Raw genomic sequence first — 13,403 nt, forward strand, 5'->3', positions numbered from 1 at the left:
CCATCCCAAAGCAACAGAATACACACTCTTCTCTAGTGCCCATGGAACATTCTCCAGAATAGATCACATCCTAGGTCACAAATCAGGTCTCAAAGGGTACCAAAAGATTGGGATCATTCTGTGCCTATTTTCAGACCACGCTGCTTTGAAACTAGAACTCAATCACAAGAAGAAAGTCGGAAAGAACTCAAATACATGGAGGCTAAAGAGCATCCTACTGAAGAATGAATGGGTCAACCAGGAAATTAAAGAAGAATTTAAAACATTCATGGAAACCAATGAAAATGAAAACACAACTATTCAAAATCTTTGGGATGCAGCAAAGGCAGTCCTAAGAGAAAAGTATATAGCAATACAAGCCTTTCTCAAGAAACAAGAAAGGTCTCAAGTACACAATGTAACCCTACACCTAAAGGAGCTGGAGAAAGAACAGCAAATAAAGCCTAAACCCAGTGGAGAAGAGAAATAATAAAGATCAGAGCAGAAAGCAATGAAATAGAAACCAAAAGAACAATAGAACAGATGAACAAAACTAGGAGCTGGTTCTTTGAAAGAATTAACAAGATTGATAAACCCCTGGCCAGACTCATCAAAAAGAAAAGAGAAATGACCCAAATCAACAAAATCATGAATGAAAGAGGAGAGATCACAACCTACACCAAAGAAATACAAACAATTATAAGAACATATTATGAGCAACTCTATGCCAGCAAATTACATAACCTGGAAGAAATGGATGCATTCCTAGAAACCTATAAACTACCAAAACTGAACCAGGAAGAAATAGAAAACCTGAACAGACCTATAACCACTAAGGAAATTGAAGCAGTCATCAAAAATCTCCCAACAAGAGCCCAGGGCCAGATGGCTTCCCAGAGGAATTCTACCAAACATTTAAAGAAGAATTAATACCTATTCTTCTGAAACTGTTCCAGAAAATAGAAATAGAAGGAAAACTTCCAAACTCATCTTATGAGGCCACTATTACCTTGATCCCAAAACCAGACAAAGACCCCATCAAAAAGAAGAACTACAGACCAATATCCCTGATGAACATGGATGCAAAAATTCTCACCAAAATACTAGCCAATAGGATCCAACAGTACATTAAAAGGATTATTCACCACGACCAAGTGGGATTTATCCCTGGGCTGCAAGACTGGTTCAACATCCACAAATCAATCAATGTGATACAATACATTAACAAAAGAAAGAACAAGAATCATATGATCCTCTCAATAGATGCAGAAAAAGCATTTGACAAAGTACAGCCTCCTTTCTTGATCAAAACTCTTCAGAGTATAGGCATAGAGGGTACATACCTCAATATCATAAAAGCCATCTATGAAAAACCTACAGCGAATATCATTCTCAATGGGGAAAAACTGAGAGCTTTCCCCCTAAGGTCAGGAACGCGGCAGGGATGTCCGCTATCACCACTGCTATTCAACATAATATTAGGAGTCCTAGCCACAGCAATCAGACAACAAAAAGAAATAAAAGGCATCCAAATCGGCAAAGAAGAAGTCAAACTCTCACTCTTTGCAGATGATGTGATACTTTATGTGGAAAACCCCAAAGACTCCACCCCAAAACTGCTAGAACTCATACAGGAATTCAGTAAAGTGGCAGGATATAAAATCCATGCACAGAAGTCAGTGGCATTCCTATACACCAACAACAAGACAGAAGAAAGAGAAATTAAGGAGTCGATCCCATTTACAATTGCACCCAAAACCATAAGATACCTAGGAATAAATCTAACCAAAGAGGCAAAGGATCTGTACTCAGAAAACTATAAAATACTCATGAAACAAATTGAGGAAGACACAAAGAAATGGGAAAACGTTCCATGCTCATGGATTGGAAGGACAAATATTGTGGAGACGTCAATGCTACCTAGAGCAATCTACACATTCAATGCAATCCCCATTAAAATACCATCCACTTTTTTCAAAGAAATGGAACAAATAATCCTAAAACTTTTATGGAACCAGAAAAGACCCCGAATAGCCAGAGGAATGTTGAAAAAGTAAAGCAAAGCTGGCAGCATCACAATTCCGGACTTCCAGCTCTATTACAAAGCTGTCATCATCAAGACAGTATGGTACTGGCACAAAAACAGACTCATAGATCAATGGAACAGAATAGAGAGCCCAGAAATGGACCCTTAACTCTATGGTCAACTAATCTTTGACAAAGCAGGAAAGAATGTCCAATGGAAAAAAGGCAGTCTCTTCAACAAATGGTGTTGGGAAAATTGGATAGCCACATGCAGAAGAATGAAACTGGACCATTTCCTTACACCACACACAGAGATAGACTCAAAATGGTTGAAAGACCTCAGTGTGAGACAGGAGTCCATCAAAATCCTAAAGGAGAACACAGGCAGCAACCTCTTCAACCTCAGCCGCAGCAACTTCTTCCTAGAAACATCGCCAAAGGGAAGGGAAGCAAGGGCAAAAATGAAACTATTGGGACTTCATTAAGATAAAAAGCTTTTGCAAAGCAAAGGAAACAGTCCACAAAACCAAAAGACAACCAACAGAATGGGAGAAGATATTTGCAAATGACATATCAGATAAAGGGCTAGTATCCAAAATCTATAAAGAACTCATCAAACTCAACACCCAAAGAACAAAGAATCCAATCAAGAAATGGGCCAAAGACATGAACAGACATTTTTCCAAAGAAGACATCCAAATGGCCAACAGACACATGAAAAAGTGCTCAACATCGCTCGGCATCAGGGAAATCCAAATCAAAACCTCAATGAGATACCACCTCACACCAGTCAGAATGGCTAAAATTAACAAGTGAGGAAATGACATGTTGGCGGGGATGCGGAGAAAGGGGAACCCTCCTACACTGTTGGTGGGAATGCAAGCTGGTGCAGCCACTCTGGAAAACAGTATGGAGGTTCCTCAAAAAGTTGAAAATAGAGCTACCATATGATCCAGCAATTGCACTACTGTGTATTTACCCCAAAGATACAAAAGTAGGGATCCGAAAGGGTACGTGCACCCCGATGTTTATAGCAGCAGTGTTCACAATAGCCAAACTGTGGAAAGAGCCAAGATGTCCATTGACAGATGAATGGATAAGGAAGATGTGGTATATATATACAATGGAATATTATGCAGCCATCAAAAAGAATGAGATCTTGCCATTTGCAACGACGTGGATGGAACTGGAGGGTATTATGCTGAGCAAAATAAGTCAAACAGAGAAAGACATGTATCATATGACCTCACTGATATGAGGAATTCTTTTTTTTTTTGAGACAGAGAGCATGAGAGGGAGGAGGGTCAGAGGGAGAAGCAGACTTCCTGCTGAACAGGGAGCCCGATGCGGGACTCGATCCCGGGACTCCAGGATCATGACCTGAGCCGAAGGCAGTCGCTTAACCAACTGAGCCACCCAGGCGCCCCGATATGAGGAATTGTTAATCTCAGGAAACAAACTGAGGGTTGCTGGAGTGGGGGGTGGGGTGGGAGGGATGGGGTGATTCGTGATAGACACTGGGGAGGGTATGTGCTCTGGTAAGCGCTGTGAATCATGCAAGACTGTTGAATCTCAGATCTGTACCTCTAAAACAAATAATGCAATATATGTTAAGAAAAAAAGAAGAAGAAGATAGCAGGAGGGGAAGAATGAAGGGGGGGAAAACGGAGGGGGAGACGAACCATGAGAGATGATGGACTCTGAAAAACAAACTGAGGGTCCTAGAGGGGAGGGGGGTGGGAGGATGGGTTAGGCTGGTGATGGGTATTGAGGAGGGCACGTTCTGCATGGAGCACTGGGTGTTATGCACAAACAATGAATCATGGAACACTACATCTAAAACTAATGATGTAATGTATGGGGATTAACATAACAATAAAAAAAGTAAAAAAAAAAAATCTCCCTAAATACCTCATAGGCAAAAAGTGGATAAAGGATACAAAGTATTTCACCAAATAAAAAATAGTCAAATAAAACAGTGAATTAATATTTTTATCTCTCAGGCTTGCAAAATTGAGGAAGAAAGAAGAGGAGGAGGAGAAGCAGGAGGAAGGGGAAGAGGAGCAGGAGGGGAAGGAAGAGTAGGGGGAGCAGGTGGGGGAAGAGGAGAGGGGGAGGGGAAGGAAGAGTAAGAGGAGGGAAAGTGGGAGGGGAAGAGGAGGAGGAAGGGGAGAGGAGGAGGAGGGGGAGGGGAGCAGCTAATAATGATGTGGGGGGCCATGCATGGGGAGTCAGACCCGCTAGGCTCTGCAGTTGGAGGCATAGCTTTCCATGGGCCAACTGGATAACATGATCAAAAGTCCAGCAGTGAAACTGGGCACAGTTGGGTGAGTGTACAAAGCTGTATTTCAAACCAATGACTAGTGTCATTACCAGAAGAGAATACAGAGGCAGAGATGGAAGAGATGCAGCTGTAAGCCGAGGAAAGCAGGGAACGTCAGCACCGCCAGGAGCTGCAACAGAGGCCACACGGGATGTCCACAACGAAGCCTTCAGAGGGAGGGTGGCCCTGCCGACTGGAGCTGCGGGAAGCCACCAGTTTGAGGCACCTGGCCACACAGGCCTAGGAAATGAATGCTCTTCTGCAAAGGCCCTGAGGCTGAGACAAGCCGGCAGTCTCGGGTGGGACAAGGGCACCCAGGCACCACCCTGGTCCAGAGCAGCTCCCACCAATGCCCCTGTTTCTGGGTCAGCAAGCAAGGAAGAAGACGTCTGAGGGGCTGCTTTGTCCATAAGAAGCCTACACAGTGGTGGCACTGTCATGGCTGCCCAGGCTGGGCGACGGGGCCCCGACCACCCCAGTGGCTAGGGGCCTGTGCAAGGCAGACTCTGCCAGGTGACAGGGTCCCCACTGGGACTGCCCGGCTTCCATTCCAAAAAAGATGGATCCAGGGGTGGTTTGGGTCATCTTGGTTGCTCCCCTCCCCCATCTGGTCAACCATGGCCCGGATGATGGCTCCTGGGACCACCCAAGGAGTGGGGCTTAGGTCCTTGGAGGAAGGAGGGCTTCCCAGCTCAGTGGTGCAAGTGAGAGGAGAAGCCCAGCAGACAGTGATGCTTCAGACTGTTCCTGGCTTATCTGAAAGCCAACACCTCTCTTTTCTTCCTTCCTTTCTTTTTTTTTTTAAGATTTTATTTATTTATTTGAGAGAGAGAGAAAGATCATGAGCAGGGGAAGAGGCAGACGGAGAAGCAGACTCCCCACTGAGTAGGGAGCCCGATGCGGGGCTCGATCCCAGGACCCTGAGATCACGACCTGAGCCGAAGGCAGACGCTTTACCAATGGAGCCACCCAGGCGCCCCTCTTTTCTTACTTTCTTTTAAAAGTGGGTCACATAGGAACTTTATACCATATTTAGAAGCTGATGCATTTCCTCTTAGCTCTGGTGAGAAAGGCAAAATACAAGACAGTCTAGCTGTGTCGAACCAAAAGGCACCAAGGATGCACGTCCTGGGGTGTCACCACAGTCCAACTGACACCCAAGGGAGCCCTGGGTGCCATTTGGCAAATCTTCCAAGCTCAGAGGTGAACACATCCCTTTGACCTTTGTCATAGCCATGCAAAGGTAGCCAGCATGTTTCACTTCCTGGCAAACACTTTAAGGGCCAAGTTCTAGTGTCATGGGCCATTTGCTTCTCTCTCTGGACCCTGCGGCGACTGTTGCCGGAGGTGGGCTGGCCTGGGACCCTCTGAGGATCCGGGTTCGCCTGGACTCAGTGTGAGCAAGAGAGAGCTTGGATTATTTTAAGTCACTATGACTTGGGAGTTGGTGTTATTACCTGGCTCAGCCTAACGACCAATGGGGACAACTACACCTGCATCAGCTGAGGAGTACCTCAGTGAAGATTGCAGCCCCATGCATACAGGGCCAGATGTCCCACACCAGGCAGCAGGCAGGTGACATGGTCAGGAGTGCGGCCACCGAGGTGATTGGCAGCGGGCCCTTCATAGCCGCTGGGCAATGTCCAAGGCCACACGGCCAGGGCACGCGGAGCGGCTACGTCCTGTAGCTCTTCCACGGAAGCCAGGCTGCAGATCCCATGTGCTTTCTGACCACCAAGCAAGCAGAACGATACACCGTGGTGGGTCAGACGTGGCACACTGGCCACCAAATGGAACCTGAGCATCACAGAAAGGAAGGTGTGTGCCTCAAGGGGCGCTCTGGGGCCAGGAGAAAGAATAGGCTCCACCTGCGCGTACCAGCATGGTACAGTATCCACAAGCTGCAGGAATGTAGGATCCCGTCTAAAGCAAACGTACAGATAAAGAAGTGTGGGTATTTGCACATACACAATGCATCGACAAACTGGTCTCTCCATACGATGGCATATTACTCAGCCATAGAAAGGAGTGAAGCCCTGACACGCACTCTAATATGGATGAACCTTGAAATAGGATGCTCCGTGAAAGGAGCCAGGCCCCAAAGGTCACAAATTGTATGATTCCGTTTACGTGAAATGTCCAGAGCAGGGAAATCTATAGACAGAAAGTCGTCCAACAATAGTTTGCTTAGGGATGGCAGATATGGGGGGCCGGTTGGGGATGATGGCTAAAGGGCACAGGATTCTCTTTGAGTTGATAAATGTTCTAAGCTTGATGGAGGTGAGGGTGGCACATCTCTGTGAACGGACTAAAAACCATGGAATTGAATGCTTTAAATGGGTGAATTGTATCTCAATAAAACTAGCTAAAAAGAGAAATGTGGGTATTTGTGCTGACATTTCCTCTGAGCCTGGAAGATTTGCCAAATGGCACCCAGGGCTCCCTTGGGTGTCAGTTGGACTGTGGTGACACCCCAGGACATGCATCCTTGGTGCCTTTTGGTTCGACACAGCTAGACTGTCTTGTATTTTGCCAAAGAGCTGCTAATATCATTGGCTCCAGGGAGTGGGACAGAGGTGGGGCAGAGAAGGGAGAACAGGAAGTTTTTGCTTTGAACCTTAAACTTTGTTTTATTTCTGAATTGGATGAATTTTTGCAATGAGCAATTGTTATTTAGGGACCCAATAAGGAGGAGGAAGAAGGAGAAAAAAAGGAAAGGAACCCACAGCCCGTCTCTGCTAGCCCAGTGTTCTGCAAATCCAGACATCTCTTCCTGCTGTTTAAAAAAGCTTTGCTGCCGTGAATAACCTCCATGTCTGCCTGCCTGGCTGGAAAGGGCAGGGCTCAAAACCACGGCAAACACACTAGTGCACAACCGGAAAAACACACATACGTTCCCCTAAGTCAACATGGCAAGCTCATCAACTCTGAATGGCCCCATATCGATGCTATCACTACTGAGAGGGTCTGGTTATAGACATTGTCCTCCAAGAGGATAATTTAAAGATGTATTAGACAGAGAGCACTGTCACCTGTTCCTGCTGCAGAGAACTCAGAGGCGGGCCTGCTGCTAGGTGGCTCGTCATAATCATCATGACGTGTGGGTCTTGGCTAGTGTCTCAGGTAAGATGAACATGGTTGGGGCGGAAATTAATAGCACTTCACATGTATTCTGAGTTGTTCACTTTTGACAAGACAGACTTTCAGTTCCAAAGCTGGCCAGGGTCTAGAAGGGTTCTTAGAAGTGAGACTTCGAGAAAAGCATGACCAGCGCAGCCTAGCAGGCCCCAAGGACAGGAATGGGGTCCCTGCCTCCCAGGGCAATGTCGGGGCTCAGAGCCAGGTGTGTAGTGAGGAGCGATGTCCCCGTGATTTCACACCCAGGTTTGGAGGCTCAGCCTCATGCAGGCTGAACCATGACGACCATGGTGTCTGGCCAGGAGCCAGGTGACCCAGTGTCTAATCCCCACTTCACTCTGAGAGGTGGGGAGCAGGCAGAATGGGGCCCCCCAAAAGTGTGTCCATATCCTAATCTCCGGATCCTCAAATGTGACCCTATATGGCAAACAAGCAACTATTACCTTTATGGCAAAAGGTCCTAACTTACCGTAAGTTAAGTTTCTTGAGACGAGTTTGGATTATCCAGGTGGGCCCTACACGCCATCGTGTGTCCTTCTCGAGGGACACGGCGGGAGACGAGTACAGTTCCACAGAGCGGGGCAGCAAGTGCAGCTCTGTGGCCACGAGCCGAGGAGCCCCGGGGATTGCCAGCAACCTCCAGAAGCTCTGGGAGGTAGGAAGGACCCTATGCTGGAGCCTGCACAAGGACACGGCCCCGCCACACCTTGATGTCACACTCCTGGCCTCCAGAACTGTGACGGAAGAAATCTCTGTTGATTTAAACTGAATTTAAATGAAATAAGTTTGTAGTGAGTCGTTACTGCAGCCACGGGAAGGCATGCAGGTGGGGTGCTCATCCGGCGATGAGGATTTCCGGCCCACGGACGCTGAGTACCTTGCTGAGGCCGCAGAGCCGGATGCTGGTGGCACCGGGACCCTCCCTCCCACCCCCGCAACAGGCCTTCCTGAGCCTTCCTGGCTCAGCGGTCACTGCCAGTCACCACCTGTGGTGGCTTCTGCTGCCTCCTTCCCTCCTGGGTCTCCCTGACCTCTGCTGACACAGCGCGGCTAGCAGAGGTCAGAGTGGGCGGAGGGCAGACAGGAGGCGCTGTCTTGGGGTAAAGCAGCCCAAAAGAACAACAAAAGTTCTCCTGGCTTTTTGTGTTGACCTAGTTTTTTGGTTTTCTTCTTGAGATTTCACTGGGTCATGTCTAGGACGGCCTGACAGAGCCCTGAGACACAAGGCTTTGCAGGTCCCTCCATGGGAGGGGTGACCTCGGTCGGGTTTATTACCTGACCCTGGAGGATGGAGTGTCCACGGGGGAGCCCGGGCAGCGCTGGTGTTCGCAGCAGGGCCTGGGGCTGGGCTGGCAGGATGGAGCCGCAGTGTTGGAGAGGGGGCACTGGCCCGGGGACACTGGCCTGTCACAAACCTCCAGCCGCTGACCAGCGGTGCGCCCCTCTCCTTGTCTCAGGGGTCAGAGACAGCAGCTGTGATGGTGGTGGTGGTGGCTGTCACTCACGGATGCTCACCGCTCTGCTGCAGCCCTACGAGGTGGACGGACTGTGTCCCCACCTCCAAGTGGCACGGAGCGGGCGCCGCCTGCCCCGGCCGCAGCTAGACCGGGCACCGGCCGAAACTTAGCCCAGGAGCGGGGTTCCCCGGCCCACACTCTTGGCCGCCATCCGGGGCTGTTGCCCTGAGAATTCTTGTATACTTAGCAGCAGAGGTGTTTCCTCCCAGGGCTTATATTTTATACCCAGGTCCATGTTTTTCCAAGATGTGGTATGTCCTTAGATGTGAATGAGAGCGTTGCTTCGGACACAAAAGTCATCAGGAAACCTCCGTTTCCCCGTCAAGGGCGGTAATCTCTCGTAGCTGCTGAATTCAGGGCTCGGTCGTGGGTGGGCCAGGGACCAGGGCGACACAGGCCCAGGGGTGGCAGGCTGGTGGTCTGGGGTCTGCTGCTGCCATTCCTTCCCTTTAGCACTGGCCCCGCCCCTGCGTCCCTCCACTGCCCTGGGTCAGAGGACGTGGAAAACCTGGCCAAGGGCATGGCCACCCCTCCTGTGGCGCCATGTGAGTCTCTCATGCGTGGTGATGACCAGAGGGCCCAGGGACCACGAGAGCTGGAGGAGGCTGAAGGGGCCTCGGCCTGCAATGCATCCGAGGCTCGCAGGGGCAGATGCGGGCGAGGAGTGCGTCGGTCAACAAATTGCTGGGGTGGCATCACACCCAGGACCCGGGTGGGGGGCGACATGGCTGACGGGGTTTCAGGCTGCAACTGCAGCTGGTGTCTTCAAGATTCATCTGCGGCTTTCCTGGGGCACTTCTGAAAAGGCAGAACAGGAGAGAATTGAGGAACCAGACAGTTCTCATAAAACAAAAAAATGAATTCATCCCAGGTATGAGCTATTGATTTAGCATCACCTAAGAAGTCATCCTAACACTCCATGAAGAATATGTTTTCAGTTCTAAAATCTTCTAATGGATATGTCAATTTTAACTGATTTTTCCCTGTTAGGTCTAAATCTTTCCTTTGGATTGTGCCATGCGGCTGTCAACGGGCACTGATAACATGACAAATGGGGTTAGGATGCACATTTCCATTTTCCAAATGAGCCTATCGGCTGAGGCTACAGCTGGCCTGCCTCTTTCCAGGCAGGTGAGTGCGAAGGTGTGGGCAGCGAGCGGTGGGGCCCTCCATGTGGGAGGGGGCCCCACTGCAGAACCCCAATGTCACCACGGGCCAGGGGTCGGTCCCACAACTCATCATCATATTTACTGTGTTTATGAGGATGCTGCTATTATTATTATTATTAATTGTGCAGATGAGGAATCTGAAGCCCAGAGAGAGCCCGGCAGCGACTTCTTCCGTGGTAGCGACCTGTGCCTCCGAGATGTTTCCTCTGTGCCCGACGCCACTCCGAGGCTGCAGCTTACCCCAGGGGGCCCAGGCTCCAGCCTCTTGTGTCGAGAAGTGTAGGCCAGACACTTTCCTGGCAGAGGGCTGTTGGTGGACTCCTGCCCTCCTCAGGTTCCCTCCCCGACCCTCCACCTGCCACCCCAGATGGGGGCTCAGCTGGTGAGGCCCCTCCCGCCATGCATGGGCCCCACTGAGGCCAGCAGCCGTCACCAGGAAGGCGGGGTCCACCCGGCCACCCAGCTGGGCCCTGGCTGGCTTTTGTCTCTATGGGCACCAGTCAGCGAGCCAGCAGTCCCCTGGGCAGGGGGCCTGGGGGGTTCGGGGGGGCAGGTGTGTGCACCCCCACCCCCGAGGCGACTCGGCAACAGCAGGGAGAAACCCCGTGTTTTTCATCACATGGGTCACATGGTGGGGATTTTTATTGGTTTTGTGGACTTGCTATGTGATATTTTCCCCAGAACTTTACCATGATAATGTTTTCTAGACAGCCTGATGATGTCTCCCTTAAGAGGTATTAATATTCAAATAAATTGTTCTTAAGGTGCATCTACTTATGGAATAAACTATAATAAGCACACCACAGTGTTCCATGGAGCATAGTAGACTTCATAATATACAGAAGGCTCTTGGAGATCCATAACTTTGTTTGAACTTCCTGAATTGGTCTGTAAGGGATGGATGCCTTTCTAGAACAATCTCTGTTGGAGAGGAAAACTTACCCAATGCTTCACCTGAAGGAGGTGGAGTGTCGGTCGGGAGCAACCTTGACAGTCGGTTGGGATGGAGGTGGCTTGCAGAGCCCTTCAGGGAGCCCCTGGAGACAGCACAGGAAGCCGGGGTGCAGGAAGGCATCTCCTTCAAGATCTCCATTCCCCTTCGGCCCATCTGGAGAGTTCACTGCCTAAACCCCATAACCACTGCTTGAGGAGGACTTCACTGCATTTGAAGCTCTCTTCTTTAATGGTGGGTGTCAAATGCATCGCCATACCTAAATATTCAATCCATTAAGTATTAAACATCTGTTCTAAATAATGCTGCGAAGTGCGAACGGAAGCAGCTGTGTTAGATCTTAATACAAACTTCATTAAATGCATAGCCCCAAACTTTCCAACCTCATTATAAAGCTGTGTGCTCAACCCTTGCCACCAAAGATGTGTCGGAGTCCCATAGCCTCTTCTTGAAGCTGCGGCATTCGGGCTGCAGGCATGTGAGAAACATGCCGGAGACGGGGCAGAAAGTACCACTGCTAGCCAGGAGAAACAGGAAATAAAGCTTTGCCAGTTCTGTGTGTCCCCAAGAGAAACTGTGTGGTCAGTTCAAAGAACTTTCAGGCTTCACTACCAGAGCTAACCCAGATGTGTCCATGCTTGGGGTCGCAGTGGCTCCCACAGCATGGAGCAGGGCACGTGGACCACTGGCCCAGACCTATGAGCTTCCCAAGCCGTCAGCACCCTGCAGGCCAGCTAGCTACGTGCAGGGGGAAACTGCAGGCAGCAGGGGCACTGGGGAGATGAGTCCCACGCGGGAGAGGAGCCCCACGGTTGTGTGGGGACACAGTAAAGAGGACAGGAGGCTGGCTGGTCTCAGAGCCATTCCTACTACTGCATAGATACCCGGAACCCTTCCCACGAACCTCAGCTACTCAGCATGAGAAGTAGCTGGGCAGGGAGGGGGTGGGGTGGGGCACACAGGGCTTCTGATAGCACTTGGCGGCTGATGAGTTGCTTGGTCGGTTGGTTGGTCAACTAATCTGTTGTATGTTCCCTCCTCCATCTGCACAGCATTGCTAACACCCCGGTATCTCTCTGCAAAGGATCTCCACTCACTGTGGTGCCTTCAGCCCAGTGATGCTCTTTAACTCCCACGCCTAGCAGAACATTCCAGGATTGGCAGCTTCCCTTTGGGCTTCTCCCTCTCCCCATCCCGAGTTCTGCCCTCTTCTTTGGTGCTAGCCTGTGTGTGCCTTGCATGCAGTAGATGCTCAGTGACTATCTCCTGAATGACTTAAAGAACAAATGAACCAAGATGTGGCTTACGAAGTAATGGATGAGCACGCCGCATCCCACCTTCCTTCCAGCCAACGTTAGGATGAAGTGGGAACAAAACAGTAAAGGAGGTGCAGTCTTGAAATCCACATAGCTCACCCCACAGAAGGTGTCTGCCTGGCCCAGGCTCAGCAGCCCCAGCTGCTACTGTTCCTGTATGAATCGTAGGTGGTGTGGGTCCCGCTGACTTCAGGGGAAGGTGCATGTGACTCAGCCTCCAGCCCATGGAGGTCTGAGCCCCAAGGGTTTATGGAAGGCTGGGATTCCTCACAGGGAGCACTCCACGTGCCTGGTGCTTCTCGACGCTTTTCACAACCCACAACGGGAAATGCATTTTGCACTGGACCACTACTCACATATTTACACATTACTTGTTGTCTATTCTAACCTTTTGGCATCTCTAAAAATGTATTCTTGCAGTCAAAAGCTCCCTGGGCCCTCCACACATCACCGGGATTGTCCATCTTATTGGGACCACATGGGGTGAATTTCATTTTTGTTAGAATGTCTTCACAGGGAGTTGCTAGGATTCCACATCGAAATGAAAGGATTTTGAGTATGCAGAAAAATGCCAAAGCAGGGCATTAGGTCACAAAAACCAGATTCAGTATTAGGGGAGCAAATATTCATCACAGGGAGAATGACCTTGAGGCCACAAGCTGGTTTTTTCCCAAAACAACCACCAAGTGTTTTATGAGACTTAAGAAGGGAAGTCTCCCACAAATAGTTGAAGTTGGGTCGTTTGGTGACCGAGACACGTGCAAAAGGAAGGACTAGAACGCACCCCGCCATGCAGCCAAAGGCAGGAGAAATGGCCACGTCTCTCAGGATGGAAGAGAAATTCAAAGCACCAAGAAGCTGTTGTGACAGATTCCGGTGTTTCAAGAGTCTGCTGTTTGCCGCCATTCATTGTGGTGTGATTGGCTGTATGTCTTCTTCTTATTCATAAAAATCATAGTACATCTTGCAGATCAAGGCACTCCC

Source organism: Mirounga angustirostris, unplaced genomic scaffold (genome assembly GCF_029215605.1).
Source record: "Mirounga angustirostris isolate CCGP_5_RB_7025 unplaced genomic scaffold, mMirAng1.0.hap1 SCAF_6, whole genome shotgun sequence".
Classification (NCBI taxonomy): Eukaryota; Metazoa; Chordata; class Mammalia; order Carnivora; family Phocidae; genus Mirounga; species Mirounga angustirostris.